Here is a 14,891-nt window from a genome sequence, read left to right as displayed (position 1 = left end):
TGATTGAATTCCGGGCGGGTCAATCGGAGATACACTAAAAAGAAAAAGAAATGAGCTAGATTCGCCACCGGTTAAGGAAAAGAAGGAGCCCGGATTGGATCACCAGCTAAGATAGGCTCAGAAATCGGAATTGGCTAGACTAGATAAGCTCGTTAGGTAAAATAAGATACATCATGGATTCTCGTTTGGGTTAAGGATCCCCCTTTCCCAATCGGAAACCGATACGGTCAAGTAGTGTGCGACTGGGAGCCTATTTGCATTTAATCCCAAGAATAGCTCCCGGTTGTCCTCCATTTGGGCGAGCACTTGGTTGATGAAAATGCGCTTATCCGCCGAAGCTTGGTATAAACGCAAATCCTCGATTATTCGGTGCAAAACATCCCCTCGAAGATTAATACGTTGGCAACCACGAAGAACAGAAGAAATGCGTCGGATTCCAAAATCTACATCAGGGGCATCAGGCCCCATAACCACCCCCCCTATGGGGATGTTTATGGGAGCGGGAGCCCCCCCAGCCCCTTCGGGAGCCATCATGTTTAGAATGGAGGAACTAAAAGCAGAAAGGAGACTGGACAACAATAGGCCTAGGAAGGGCCAGCCAAGGCTGGTAAATATGGAGCGTATCGCCCTTCCCAGTAGCATGGATTGGCATTTGACTAAAATAGGAAGAAATTCCAGTTCAAGAAGAAGACAGCTACCATAGGATAGGGCGAGTAAGAGAAGAACCAAGAAGAGAACGATCGAGATTCTGACCAACTTTTTTTTCAGTGATTTTAGCACGAATAGGACTTTTTCCATTGTCAAATTGTATGGCGAATTCCGAAAAAGACTGAGTGGGATCAAAGAAACTAGCAGACTGATCACTAAATAGATACAAATAGGTGCAAATTCTGACATTACCAGACTTGGTTCTTTCGTTTCGCTCCTTTCCTTTCTCGCGGAGCGGCATACCGGAAAAAAAAAGAAAGGTTTTGAAAAAGCCAAAATGAATAACCAAATTTTCCGTCTTATAGAAAAAGTGAAATCGGTTGTTAAAGAAGTGCGGAAAGACGAAGTTAGATCAAAAGCAAGCGAGCAAGGTGGGTGGGAATTGATTGTAAGTCGTGCTAATTCTTTTCCATGAGAGGGTGGCAGCTAAAGTAAGCTATTCAGAAAGCTGGGTGACCTATTCGACTGTGTTACATCAGTTTATAGTTCATGGATAGGGCTCCTGAGCTCAAAGATTGATTGGCGAGCTCCGATTTGCTACTATGAATATGAGAAAGGAAAGGGCAGTGTCCCGGGTCATTACCTTTAGCTCAAGCACTTCCTGTGTGAGAAACTAATTACAACTACACCAAAGAGGAGAGGCATTGACCTCTGCGAGTGGAATTGGTCCTAGGCCTTATTGAAAAGCCACAGGCTCTCGTTCATCTTACCAGTCTACAAGAAAGAATGCAATGAGCAGTGAGTGCCTGGTGGAGCAGCTTTCTAGATAGGGGAGGTACGAGAAGCGGTGGTATCGGGTTGAGCTGCCAAAGCTGTCAGGCGAGCAGTGGTCCCGAGTAGTTCAGTTCAATCAGACCCGCAAGGGAAGAAGCGAGGTTACTATTCACCTACTATTCAGTTGTTTGTTGAGGAGCTTTCTCCCCTGCATTGAAGTTGATTAGCTTTATGCTTAGCTACATTTTATCTTCTCGATAGCCAGATAGTGAAGAAAGAAGGGCTGTCTCCTCCTCATTCGCTTGCTTGTTTTCTTTTTTTCTTTTCAGCAACTCGCCAGACTCGAACTGGCACTGCTCTGATCAGGACGAGACTGTTCAATAAGCATTTTGTTCCTACAATAGAGTTGCTTTTGTTGTCGCAGTTCGAAAGGAATCCTTCCTACATCTGCGGGCATGACCTTTTCCTCTCTCGTTGAATAAGATTTTAGGGTGAATCAGGTATGCGGTAATAAGGTATGGTGTTCTTTTCTAAAAAGAAATTAGCTGATTTGAGCTCTCGCTTTAATACCCGGTAAGGAGTACTTGTCTGTAGATCCACTTGGACCTCCGTTTTATATAGCTCGTAGGCATTAACAGATAGTACTTTATTATTTGGGTAGAAGATTGCACTTCTTATTTCAGATCTATTTGAGAGTAGACTCTCAGCGGTATAGCCTTTGTAGCGTAAGGCCCTCTCAAAGTCTTTCTCAACGGCGAGTTGAGACTTGGCTATAGCTTCGAATGTTTGGTGGTCCTTTTCCGTTTTTAGCTCAACATACGGAAAAAGTTGCCACTTGATCTCTTTTATACGAAGAGGATCTGGGATGAGGGGCCGGTCCAACTCAGCCCATATGACCTCTTGAGATTGAGACTCTAAGGGCATTTCTGCCCCTGAGGAGGATGCCGTTGTTTGCGGCAAAACATGAAAGAAGCCCGCCTGGTTCAAGAAAAAAATCAAATTCGAAAGGTTGTTGTACATAGTTAGGATCAAGCGGAAAGCAAAAAACAATAAGAGCAATTTTCTCAAAAAAGAAAGCAAGCGTTGCAATCTTGGCTTTGTGATGTAGAAAGAAAAAACCTTAATCTCCAAATCAACAGGGATAAAGAGAATAACAACAACATAGAAAACAAAGAGGAAAAGGCATGACCAGAAGAATGGTGTTCAATAAGTGAATTTATCCAGTTGAGGCATTATTGATTGAGAACAAATTCTGACCTACAGACTGAACTCCGAAAAGCCTGTAGGACTAGTGTTTTGACGAGTGGTTGGTTGTTGACCAACGAACTACGTGGGAGAAAGAAAGATGCACTGAGTTACTTACGAATCAGAAAGATTGAGGCTGACTACGGCCTCAAATGATTAGGCGGGGACAGGATTCGAACCTGCAATCTTCAGGTCATGAGCCTGATGAGTTGACCAATTCCTCTACCCCGCTTCTTCCCCGTTTCCTTCTCTTTCTCTTACTATTTTGATAGAGGAGACTGCCCACACTGAACACCAACAGAATCTCGAAAAATCAAAAGTGGAATTTGAATAGCCAGTAAACGCGTGATCAAGTCGGATAGCATTTCTCTACGCGTTGATCCGACCTACCTTTCTTATGCAATTTCTAGTTTGCTCGAGTTACCTTGCAAAAAATGGTTATTTCAAACCTTACCATTCTAGGCTACTCTACACACCAACAAAGACCTATAGCGTCTTCTCTGTGCTTGGAATTAGTACATAGAGCGGCTATGAGTAGGAGCTTGAAGCCTACCCGCAGTTGATGGTCTTGTTGGAATATGCGCTGTTCTCGACTCCGATGCTATTTCATCCGTTTTCGATTGTTTAAGTCCTTACCGGGCGAAAGGCATAAAAGAATGAATACCAGGCGCAAGCTCAAGGCGAGACAGAACAGAGAGTACAGTAAGCGATCGAAAGCTGGATTCACAGGCAAACCAGACTGACTTACCACAGACAGTAGGGCAGAGAATTTCTTTTATAAAAGGTTTGAAGACGCCCCTATCAAGTAAAGGCATAGGGAGAGGAAGAGAAAAAGAAAGAAAGTGGTTTTCAAGTTTGCCATAGCGCCCTTTCAAAAAGAAAGAAATACGCCATCGTTGAGGACCCAAGCGCAAGGCTTTTCTTTTTCGTCGAAATGGGGTTGGTGTGAAGTGAAAGGATTAGGTTTGTGTATCGAACCACTCCCATTTATGCCAGATTTCAACATGAATTACAAAGAACTGAAATGGTGAATAAGAAAGATTTCCGAAAGATCGTAGCGAAGAGAGCTCTCACAGGCCTTGATCCCGCAGCCACTTTCGGAGACGCGTCAGGACTAACTGGACCACAAGGTTCAGTTTCTCATCTCGAACCAGCAAATCCTGGTCCAATCTGTTGGATAGCCCAGGACAGCACCTCCTGAGTCTATGCTTGCAACTCGAGCCGTGGCACTTATTCTCATCTCTCAGCCCGAAGCTTTCCGTCCCTTTTTGAGTTGAAGCTAACTTATAAGTGTAAAGGCCCCTCATTCAAAACCTCAAGGCGGTAGAACGATCATCCCGCTTTGACCCGTGGAAGAGCCACCTTCGTCGCACGGCATGCCGCTCTTTGATGGTATGGTTTCCTCAAAGGTCATAGTAGGGCTCAGCACCCTAACTATGGAGAGTGCCCCCGGTCACTCTCGCGGCTACCCAGTAGTAACAAGCTGTCAGCCGTTTTACTAGATAAATGCCCGCCTTTTTGTTGCCGATGTTTATCTGAAAGCTCCAGTAGCGAGTCAGGAAGTGCAACTCTTTTCTTTCCTTTGGTTTTTGCCTTACTGGCAGTTAATGCCTTCTGCCAACGGCGGTGCAATCAGCTGTTTTTAGGTTTTCCCTTGTAAGATACAAATGTACCGTAAGTCTGGATCGTGTTTCACTGCTTTGTATTTAAAGCAGTGTACAGTATCGTTGCAGCGTTATTACGCTAATACGTTTGATCCTAAAGTGAAACTTACAGTCTTTGTATCCTTGACTAGATGTGGTATTCCCCGTGTCATTCCCGCCGTTCTAAGATCACATATTAGGCGACGTGACTGCCACGGTGATATGCTGGTTAAACTCTATCTATCATGGTTTGGATTGGCTAATGCGATGCTGGTAGCACCGAAGGTTACTCGGTCTACTTTCGCATCCATTGTCACTCCTCACCCTGATATTGAAAGAGTTCGTGAAGTTCTGGAAGAGATTAAAACCTCTTTCAGGGATCTTCAGCCTTTATATCTACCCCATCTCCGTGCTATACCTTTGGTTAAAGGTATAACATGGGAACCTACCTGGAAGTCGACTCCGATACTCGATTCATTCTTACGAACTGAGTTTAATTACTCTGTTTCTAAGGATGTTGATGAGTGTTGTAAGCGCTACTCCAAGTTTCATAATATTTTTGTAAATCTGAAACATGAAATAGCTGCTTTCATCTACAAGGTGAATAAGGTTCATTCCTTTGTGGACGGTTTCTTCTCTCCAGGCATTATGTGGTATCCTAGGGTTTTATATCCTATGGATTACCGCATGAATACCCGGTTCGCGAATTGGGATCTCGACTACTTTGAAAGGTGTGTCGGGCCTTATTATGCATCGCTTTTGCCTGCATATAAGAGACTTCCCATAGCGGCTGGTAGGTTGAGTCAAGTGATTTCAGGGGGCGGAAAGAGAAGGTTATTTGCTATATGTAATTACGTACAGCAGCGCCTTCTATTTCCAGTCCATAAGTGGGCTATGCAGGTTCTATCTTGCATTCCTGCAGATGGTACCTTCGACCAGGAGCGTCCTTTGCGTATTTTGCGTCAAAAGGAACCTAAGAAATTCTATTCCTTTGATTTGAAATCCGCTACGGACCGTTGGCCATTGTCCGTTATATATACCCTCCAAGAATGTATCTGGGGGCCTACATTAGCGTCTTCAATAGTCAACAGCTCTTTGGGCCTCAATACTTTTCTTGTTAGAAAACCTCTGACTAAGAAAATGTATGAGGTAGCCTTTCTTACTGGTCAAGCCCTTGGGCTTTATGGCTCGTGGTCACTATTCGCACTGTCCCACCACTATATAGTGTGGTTGGCAGCTAGAAGGGTACGGCCAAAGGATTCCCGTCCTTTCTGGAACTATGCTCTCCTCGGTGATGATATTGTCATTGCCGATGAGGAGGTAGCGATGGAGTATCGTCGTATCCTTGAGCAGCTGAATGTCATGATTTCATTGCCGAAATCTTTGATTTCTGACAATGGAACTATGGAATTCGCCAAGCTTTACTGGACAAAGTCGATGCAAATCGATCTTTCTCCGATATCGCTTCGGGCTCTTTGGAATACACGATCGACCGTTGGTATCTGCGCACTAGCTGAAAAGTATAAGGTTACAAAACCCTCTGTACTTTTTCGGTTAGCTGGTGCAGGTTACCGCGTTCGCGCCCGCCTTCATACGACCCAGTCAAAGCGCTGGGCTCGGCTTAGGGCTGTCTCATCAAAGCCTCTTAGATCAGGTGCCATGCCTCTTGAATGGTGGATTGGAAGGGGAAACCCTCTTAATCCCTATTTAAGAGCTAGGTTAATACTCTTTCTCCTTAAGGAAGTGAAACCTAAGGAGATAAGATTCTTTCCTGATGCTATGGTATTTGATGGTGAGCGTGAAATTCTTGAGCGTACTGTTCTGTCCGGTTGGATGAAACAGTGGCTTAAATGGGTTTCATGGTATCACACTAAAGCATTAGATCCAGAGGTGTCTATTGATCAATTATTGGATGCACCTATGTGTTCGACTTCTTGGAAAAGATCCAACTTTGACCCTAATAGGTTCAAGTTTGGTCTGATCTGGAAGTTGTATGACATGGCTGCCGGTTGGACGATCAGTACGGTTCCTTCGAACCTTCTTGATCCGAATACCAAAATCCAACATTCTCGATGGATACTGGGCGGAATCACAGGTACCGATTTCCTGATGGAGCCAGTAGACTAACCATCTATTGGTGCTATAAAAGGCAAGCAGGCATAAGGTTTTCCCTTGTAATATCATGCCCACTCCGAATCGACGGGTACCCCAGGGAACTGGATTCCACACATGCTTCCTAAGGTGTACAGGTTTTTGACCCTGCCTCCTTAGTACCGAGGCTCCGAACTCATCTACGCAAGAATTCTCTAGCTAGTTCCTTTTGCTAGAGTTGAGTTGGCCTTTGCTATTCCTCTTTCATGTATCTTACGGGGAAGGGCTACGGAGACTACCCGTAGGAACATTCCGTGCAGAGGTTCCTGTACTACAAAGTACTAACTAAAAGCTGCATCGGTGATCTCGAGCATCACCTATGCTATTTCCTGATCTTTGATCCGGGGGGAAGGCCCGAATGAGACAGAGTGATATGAGACTTATACCGATACGGATACTCAGTACTAAGAACAAGAATGATACCTTATATGAGATAAGATAGTCAATATAGACTGATACAGATTCACTTTTATTACATATAAAATGTATTATTCTTAACTCTCCTTTAGGAAGAGGAAGAGGCAGGGAAAGATTCTCAGACTAGCAATTCAACAGAAGCTCAAGGTCATATCGACACAAACCAGGACAAAGTGTTACAGGATGACTCGCATAGTGGGAAAGAGGGTATTCCTTCTACATAAATTTATCCTCTTTCAACCATTCTTCCAGTTGTTCTTCCTTTCCCTTCCTTATCGTTCGTGAGTCAGGAGCGTAGGAAGCATTGCTTATCATAACCCCTACGGATGAACAAGATCCGATGCCCTTACTACGAAAGACAGATAAGGAGATCCATGCGAGAATGAAGGGGATTGACTCTTACCAATCCAGGTTATTTTATGCTAGCATTAGACCCGGCTCGATGTAATTGAGCTCTAAATAGAAAGTCTGGACAAAAAGCTAATCATGAAGTCGGAAGACAAAATGAATAAGTCTTAAGACTCATAAAGGAATTGGCTTAAATGTTCTTCGTCTTCATCTTCTTCTACGAGTCTAGTGCAAGCTTTGTCACAGCTATCAGGCGGAAAGAGAGTTCTAGGTTACTAGTTAAAGACAAGAGAAGAAGCAGTCCGTCCTGTTGCAGTTTCAATTGCTTCAATGAGCTCCTCTTCACAGAACACCTTGGCAGTCCAGCATTTGCCTTCCCCGTAGTGGATTGCGTCAACCAACCCAGTGTAATTCCAGTTCTTGATCACATTGTATGGCCCATCATGGATTTCAACTTCAATGGTGGATACACCATTGTTTATCAGGATTTTCAATTCCTCTGTCCACATCGCAGCATTGTGGATACATCCTGAGCAGTCACCTGGAAACTTCCATCGCCTATGCAAGCAATCACTCGCTTCTCAGGAACAGCCTGTGCATAACCAAGTGTTGCACCAACAGACCATCCGATTGATCCATATTGCATTTGGAACTCATACCCACAACCCTTTGGCAGCTTCAGCTTCTGGCAGTTATACCATGAATCCCCTGTCTCAGCAATTACAGCAGATTCACTAGACAGCATTTTTTGTATATGTTGAAACAGAACATTAACCCTCAAAGGTTCTTTAGGTGCAGCCTTCAATGGTTGCCCTTCAGGAACATATATCCTGTGGTAGTTTTCGTAAGAAGTTTCGTTATGCTTGAGTCGCTTAGCTAGCGCCCCTAGGAAATCCCTCATCAGCACACACCCAAATGCAGGGCCATTACCAATCACAACTCGTTCGGGCTGCACAATGATCGCCCTGTCTCTCTTGAGAAGATGTGAATACCCCACAGAGCAGTAATCATTGAAGATAGGTCCGGCGAACAAGTATGCATCAGCAGATTCCACAATTTCGGCACAGAAAGCAGTACTCACAGCACCCCAGTAAGTTCCAATGAAGTGGGGATGGTTGGTGCTCTGGAACTAGTCCTTTAGCTGATGGCATCACAGCCAGTGCATAACCAGAAGCATCAGCTAGTTCCACAAAGGTCTGATGATCTGTTAAGAGGTGATCAACCTCTTACAAAGGAGATTCACTAGATGACTCTACCCGGCCAGGGAGAACCCGAAGCTTTCGTCAATGTCTCGATCGCTGATTCAATACGATCCATTCTGGAACTCGAAGCTGCCGTTCGACTGAGTCCGTCACTTTCTTCAGATCAGCTGCCAGATCTTTAAGCCTCGTATTTTCGTAAGGAGAGGAAGAAGGTAAGCCCCTTTTCCCCCGGATCTGTACTCTTTCCCGGATCTGTCTGTGTCCGGTCCGTAAAATCAGATGTTCTTAGCTCGACCAACCGGAGAGCAGGAGCAAGAAGAGCTAAGCTAAGCTTTAGGCACAAGGTTCGAGAGAAGCGAGAAGAAGAAAGGCTCGACCGCTAGGGAATGATTGGGCTCGACCAACTAGAGAGGAAAGCGTACAAGAGAGGAGCGTACAGCAGCTATCCCGTCTAAGTCCCTAAGTCCCGGGAGACCCTTCAACACACTCACTGTAATAACACAGTAGACTTAGTAAAGCGCGACGACCATTGAAAACTTTAAAGCCTGAAATCCACTACCAAGAGCTTCCTCCAAGTATAGACTCCTCTAAAATCATGGTATTGGACTTACGAAAGGCAAGCCTTATTCCCAGCTATTGAACTCTAACAAAACTCTTCACAATGCTTAACGCCCATATGTTCATTCTTTCTTTTCTTCTCATGTTTCCATGCGGGATAAGGGTCTCCTCACAAGTAACTGCTTCAGAACAGAGTCCAGAAAGGGGGATTTCCAGCCTTTATCTCTATTGAACAACACACTAGAGGTAATAGTGACTCCTTCCAAACTAGCAACAACTGCTGATGTGGAGATGTCAGAACATGGAACTGTTGTAGAGACCGCATCTCAGCACAAAGACAAATCACCAGCGTCTGGTCGTGAGGTATCTTATATTTCAGACATTCCAAACACGAAGGGTACTGAACTTGAGACTTCTGCTCGGCTGGCTGTGAGCGAAATTCCTTCTGAAGATAGAGATCCGGCTGTAAAAACGCTGTGGAGATTATGGGAGTTGGGCGACAATACCTCATCTCTTATGTTTGATGTCAGTGCATTGATTGGCAATCTCAAAGGAAAGGCTGCGACACTTCAGAAATGGATTCAACGAGGTCTATTAGCAGACCGTCGTGAGGAGAGACTATGTCAACCCAGAGATAGCAACGAGACTTCTTTAACGGCCCCCAGACCCTTAGCACAGAATCCTGAGTATCAGATCATGTACGATGGATGAGTCCCCCCTTTTCCTGTAGGATGGTCGAAGATCAAAAGGATAAATGATAACCAATTATCTCTATGAATCTCTTTCCTGTAGCTAGCCGCTGATAGTCAGTCTTTCTCCTTTCCTATTAGTGTGTTAGAAGGTATTCCTTCTTTCCTTTCTTTGTCTCAATAGAGGAGAAGTTTGACTTCTGAGAGCTGATCCTAGCTTGGACTGATCTTTGACCCGGCGAAAGGATACGTAGGTTTTTCTTCCTTCTTCTAAATGGGATCCTCCTCACCGGAAAGTGCCCCTATTGGGCTGGAACTGTAAGTTGCCTTAAGGCTACTTACAACAGTATAAGTCAGAACAATCAGACTCACCTACATCCTCTGATCTAGGATCTAGCAGCTAGGAATCGCGCAACTGAGAAAGAAGCATGACCAGTTGAGCTCAAAGAACAAGAAAGGGAAGCACGCTTTGGAACAATCACAAAAGGGGATTCCCCGGGTATTTCTAAGGACGGACCGCATACCAACCATTCCTTTTGGAATGGAAAGAAGAAAGGATGGTCGTAGATCACTGATGTCGAATTCACGAAAAAAAATCATATGAAAGAATCGTCAGATTATGGGTTCCCGGAGTAGACGGTTTTGAATGGAGAATGAATGAAATAGAATAGTCTGGCAGAATCCCTATGATAGAGAAAGTGCGGAGCCTCCCACTTGTCGGGGTTACCGGGCTGGCTAACCTAATTATTAATTTCTATCAATGTCGGGATAGACAGAGGTCTAGGATAGTACGCTATCGGAGTGAGACCGGGGTACAGTAACGAAGTTAGACCGAAATGAACGACTCAATTCCTCTAGAAGAAAGGAGAGAGAAAGAACAACCAATTCTATGAAACAAGATTTTATTTACTAGGTTCGGTTGCTACTAGTCCGGGTTACCTCAGAGATAGAGCCTTTAGGGGAGAAAAAACCACCTAGTTAGTGCACTAACTCAAACCTAGTTCTTGCACGAAATGTCCTGCTAACATAGGAGCACTCCTACTAAGAAATGGAAGAGCAAACTTCTTTTTTGGGGGTCAAAGGGCTATTCTATTACAAAAGATGTTATGGACTCAGATATGATGCTGCTCCTTCTAATGAGAGTACCTTGGGGATATATGAATTAGTGGACAGATACAAGAACTACCCATTTTTCTTACACAAGCATTTCCGTACTCAGAGATCGGTAGGTATGGAGGTCTTTCCCAACCTCTTTAGTTAGACAATCAGTTATGATTCAACGGACATTCAACAAGATAACCCCGAAACCTCTGCTCCGAGCCAGCCTAAGCCTATTGCCTTTCTCTATCTTCAAGTGAAGTGTGAGTGAGCAATAGGTATTGGTGAAAGAGAAGGAAAGGTTACGCTCTATCTCAGGGTCTTGGATCAGAATAGTAATAAAGAAAGGGGCTGACCTGGCAAGGAGGTTGTCTCGCAAGGAGGAGAAAGAGTTGAAATGGGATTCTTATCATTATGAGCTTTACACTTCTAGGTATTATGAATTCTTATTCGATATTCGACTTAACTGATAATTTAGTATTTTGGAGGGGGAGAAAGGCGTCGTAGACGACGTCGGGCCTTCTTCAGTAAAGCGAAGCGAGGAGTTCTTACATTCTTCCTCTCCGATTGAGATCTGCAAACCTCCATCCTCTAACAAGCGCATAAGCTTTGCTTTAAATTAGCCGGATAGGAAATGGGAATGAAAGTCCCAAGCAAAGGCAGGGAAGGACCAGCCAAGAATTCGATCTTCGATGATAGAATCTTTGGAATCATTAGCCAAAAGCCGACCTTTTCTTTAGACCTAATCGTTTCAGCACGTATGCTTTCTCGTTGGAAAACCGTGCTCTTGCTTGTATTTTGGATGCTCACTCCTGTTCTGTTAAAAAGTTTGTTCGCAAGCTTAGTTCAGCCTGGATCTTTAACTGTGCTTTTACTGTGCGTAGTAAGATTGGCTCTTTTTTTCTCATCCGGATGTTGCTGATAGGGATTATGTTGTGAACAATGGTCCATGGGCTCTTCAGTTAAATAACGTATATAGAGTTACCTTTACTGACTGAGACAGAAAGGTTATATTATCATTCTTTATACAGCTTACATGACTGGAGGGTTCACTCGGGCCCCATACCGATGGGTCCCAGCGCTCAATATACCTTTACAGAACAAGCACCGGATTTCTCTATTGAGTTATCTTGCTAATGCTAACCCCACATCCCTGGCTAGCTTGCTTTCGCTAGCTTCTGAGGCTGGCTTTTGATATGTGCTAATCGACCTTCTGATGAAAGCATTGAAGAGGAACTAACTGGAGGGTGGGATATAAAAATGAGTCTTATCTATACCATATATGACCTATTTCATAGAATATTTGTACCCTTGGACAACCCCTAAAAAGAGGTTCCTGCTCTATAGCTGCAAGGGTAGGTCCCCTAACGTCAAGCAATAGATAACTTATGAAAGCGCGAAGATCAGATCAATTGAAAGCTTAGCTTCACGTGCATGCAGGAAAGTGTCTTAGCGGGTCATAAGTTTTTCCGGACCCTTTATAGGTGCCTATCTTATTTAGATGCTTCAGCTTATGCCTTTTCTTCTCTTGCTGCCTATGCAGGCCTCAGATCTAACTAAATGAGCCAATTAACTAAATGACTTAGGCTCAATCGCACTCCTCTTAGTATGTTTGATAAGAAAAACATAGTGCTTTTCTTTCCATTGTTCATTCAGCTTTTTTTTTGCCAGAAACAGGTCGAACCCGCCTACTATCATGTCTAGTAAAGCAGAAACGAGCGCCTACATAATCAGTCCAAATCTACTTTTAAAAAGTGAGATGGTTGGTATCAGACCTTATGTAGTTCTTCCCCGGCCATTTTCTAGTTCCTTGAAAAAAGAGGATTAAGATGAAGCCCTCTAAAAAAAGGAATCTATTACCCGCATACACAAAACATGGCTCTTCTCTGGATACAATGAGGCTCGTACGCAACCCATTGCGTAGAGAAGCCCAGTAGTCTAACCACACAGCAGCTGCATCTATCGGCTGTTTCATGCACTGCCTGCCATAACGGGAATCAAGGGTAAGATTATGTACTACGCTCAGCCACATCTATCGGTGGTGACCATAAAAATCGAATTACCGGACTGTATCTGAACGGAAGAGAAAGCACTGCATCTATCGGCAGAGTCCCTCAACCGGCAGAAAACATAGCCCATCCCGAGATGGCCAGGAGATGCACCACATGTGATTAAACTACAAAGAGAAAGTCGTTAGCATTTAGAAAGCGCTGACCTGCAGAAAACAGACACTGGGGTACGGGCGTCGTTAATGCAAAACTGACTCTTATTAGTCCAGAGCAGGTGAAAAACCCACCAGTCCATTATGGTATAAAAATCAAAGGAGTGGTTATATATACGATAGAAGAAAACAGTCTTATAAACCATTACTCTTACTAACAACTATTTTGAATGTCATTCTAGTTGCAGCTAGTAGAACACCTGAAATATAAATAGCAAGTTGATTATTAGTCTTATCTTTATCATTAGTGAGTGAATCATCATCTGATTGAGATATCACATCAACAGCCTTTTCTCCATCAACAGCACCCGAGCTGGAGGTTCCAATATCTATATGTAGATCCCCGGCTGAAGTAGAAGAAAACGGATTAATAAGATCAAAGATATCAGTACTAGTCATACATAAGTCAGGGGCTACTAAGATATGCCACGTATGGAAACCAATTAGTAATGCAGGAAGGTATTGTCGGTATATAATCCCTATAAGATGCAAATGGAACAGCTCACCACGGCTCATTTGTGATAGCAAATACCGCCGAGCATACGCATTAGGTTGAGACAATCGAAGGGGATTAAAGCGATATACAACAGGATCGGAGGCTGATATATTAGTATTAGTTGGAGACCCAAGTATGCCAGCCAAACCTTCATCATTACTTCTTTTAATTATGCCACCCCGTCTATAACATCGACCCCTATTAAGTATGGAATGTACCAGTGTTTCAGTATCAGAAAAAGGTTTCTCCTTCAAAACAACAACTGGAGGGTGGGTTGTAGGTCTAGTGGGTTGAACGAACGATGCAAGAGTAGGGCTTACACATTGCATTTGATGACATCCTATCATTAGTGATGGGTAATAGCATACATTATTACTAGAACTACTATGTGTTAAAACATTAATGCTCCGATTAGTACGAAACGAAGGGGGGGGTGTATTATCACTACCTTTGTTCTGTAACATTGAGTTTAACTTTCCAAATAGTGATAGTATCATGGCAGTTGTATGTAGTATAAACAATAGTTCTCTCATCCACATATATATTTTATGTGAATAATATAAAGAGATTTGAAAAGATATTGCAGTGTTGTTAACACCAAAACGTATGGGAGGATGATGCACTTACTACGGGGTTGACCATAATATCCTACTGTCTAAACAAGCAACGAGCAAGAAAACGGGGCAAGAAAACTAGGCAATCCAACTAAGTGGGGGCTTTCGCTAACGACTTTATTCGTAGCTGGAACAAGCACCGGACTTAGAGATAGATAGGGGCAGGATAAGGTGCTAGCGCGAAAGCCCCCACTTAGTTTAGTAAAGGCGTTAGACACGCGCATCCGCTTAGTCGCGCATCCGCTAGGCCAATTAAGAATTATGTTGACAATAATGGTGAGTGGAACTGGCGTCTGTTTGAGCACCTTCTTCCAACTAATATTGTGTTGCAGATTGCAGGTATCAAACCTCCTTGTAATGATGATGGTAATGCTGTTTGCTACTGGTACCACAATCCGATTGGTAACTTCACCACGAGCTCGGCAGATGAACTCATTGAAGGCGATGAGTGGGAGAAAGAAAGATGCACAAAAGAAGAGCAGGAAGTCAATCCCCTTCTTAGCAACCTCATCGTATAAACGCCACATCAAGCCAACTCAAAAACGATGATCTCTTTTAGAAATAGGGATCATCGTTCTAAAAAGAGATCATCGTTCTGGATGGCTCTTATAATCCGCCGATAGGGAACGCTTTGTCGGGTGCCACGTTCCCTTATCTGAGTGACGTATGAGTTATAGGTGCGTTCAGTCAAAAGCTCCCCTTGCGGAGAATGGATAACTCCCCTAATTTCGGTATATCTAGCTAAAATCGAATTGGGACGAAATCCATCATCCACCAATGCTGCCTC

General features: G+C 43.7%; 1 non-coding gene and 1 pseudogene across 1 annotated transcript; both read right to left on the bottom strand.

The window, feature by feature from the left end:
* Positions 1-2,825: 2,825 nt before the first annotated feature.
* TRNAM-CAU (transfer RNA methionine (anticodon CAU)) lies at positions 2,826-2,899 on the bottom strand. Its single transcript has one exon. It is a non-coding gene; the product is annotated as a tRNA-Met (tRNA).
* A 4,602-nt stretch (positions 2,900-7,501) lies between these two features.
* Positions 7,502-8,543, bottom strand: LOC129294865 (pyruvate decarboxylase 2-like; annotated as a pseudogene).
* Between the last annotated feature and the right edge of the window lie 6,348 nt (positions 8,544-14,891).

Source organism: Prosopis cineraria, unplaced genomic scaffold, assembly GCF_029017545.1.
Source record: "Prosopis cineraria cultivar Desert tree isolate PC_DT_omini unplaced genomic scaffold, ASM2901754v1 PC16, whole genome shotgun sequence".
NCBI lineage: Eukaryota > Viridiplantae > Streptophyta > Magnoliopsida > Fabales > Fabaceae > Prosopis > Prosopis cineraria.
Note: the sequence above shows the minus strand (reverse complement) of the source record. Positions and strands in the feature narration are given on the sequence as shown.